Consider the following 1,641-nt stretch of genomic DNA (forward strand, 5'->3'; position numbering starts at 1 on the left):
CACCGCACACTAGGCTGAATTCCGTAAATTACTATGTTGGTCGGTGACCGCTGCTTCAAGAGTACCCGTGTATGCAGTCTTTTGTTGTGTTCTTGCCCTCCGAGTCAGCATGGGCCTGCACCACTACGATCTACATAGACACCGCTACATCTTTGGATGTGGATCGTCGGTGAGGCCTTATACTAACAGTCCTGCCCTGCGTCTAAATCGAGCTACCTGCTGTAGATGATTGCTCAAGACAGCGCCAGGCTCAGCTCAGCTCAGAGTTGGCTCAATGCGTCGTTTCGACGAAATTGCTTATTCTAATCCAGACTTAGCGCCAGAATGGACTGTGCCAGCTGAGAATTGGGAGCAACCATCAATTCACTGGAGGATCTTGGTGTAGCAGTGTTGAATTGAAATTATAAATTACTACGTCTACCCTCCGACATCATTACACCAATTGATGATCGTCATCACTGTACAACGAGCAATTGGTCCACGGCATCTCTCTCGCGCTGGCCCTCGGCGGCCATAGTAGGTAATACTTTGTTGACCCAGGTGTCTCCAACGTAGATCGGGTACCGCATGTCACCACCAGTCCAATATCTGTATGGAAGTTCTTCTCCCTTGGCAAAAACCTTGATAGATGACTGCGTAAGTGGGGCAATGAGATCGCGTTCCTCGGGCAACATCAGACGAAGGTCAGCGATGTCCGATGAATCGACAAATACTGGTTGACGAGCTTCGTCAGACAGGTAGTGGATTGGCGTTGATCGCGCAGGTCCCTGCTTCTGCGTTGGAATGACTGATAGTATATTGGCATCGCCGAAAAGGGTTCGGCGACGAGTCTGCGTCGGCAGCGTCCAGGGCACCCAGTCAAATTCATCTGCATTCGCACCCGCATCCACAATCTCCTTCTCCCATTGTATCTTCTGGAATTCATTATCCCATGGCTCTGATGGATCAGATGCGACATGGAGATTCAGCTTTACACGATGTCCCAGTTTCTGATAGTACGTTGAAAATCCAGGAATAGCATTGTGATGCACGTAGAGGGATAATGAAAGCGGTTCGGAGGACGTGGAAGAAATGTGGCTTTCGTGAGTCAAGAGTGCAGGAGTTGCCGCAAACTTGATCTCTCCGCATGGGGAACGAGGGACTTGAGAGAATTGTGAATGCTGCATGGGGACAACAGAGGGGACCAACGCCCTAATGGACGGTGGAATTGACTGTAATCGGTTCTGGAGCTCCTGAGAATGCCATTCAATGCCATTCCCCGAGAACGCACACAGCTCTTTAGGAATATCTGTCCGATTCGTATATCCTGTCCGATGAACAATGGCCGTGAAATTTACCGACGAGTCTGGAAAGCATGCAATCAGATAATTAGGTCTAGGTTCCCATTTCACTGAAACATACTTTGATAGACGTGAGCTCCTTCAGGAAAAGATACTTCAACCGTGTAGTTGCTCTGCAACCCGTCTACTGATGGCTTCAAGTTAAAACCGCCCTGGGAGTGTGCGGGTGGCGGAGATAGGGATACGTTGACACTGGGTGCGTTGTTTTCTGTCGAGAGGTAGAACGGGGTAAAGGATGTCATCCCCGCAGGTATCTCTGAAATGGTGCCATTGCTAAACCCGATTTCGACAAAGTACTCGT

This window comes from Suillus subaureus (assembly GCF_016647635.1).
Source record: "Suillus subaureus strain MN1 chromosome Unknown BJ212scaffold_314, whole genome shotgun sequence".
Lineage (NCBI taxonomy): Eukaryota > Fungi > Basidiomycota > Agaricomycetes > Boletales > Suillaceae > Suillus > Suillus subaureus.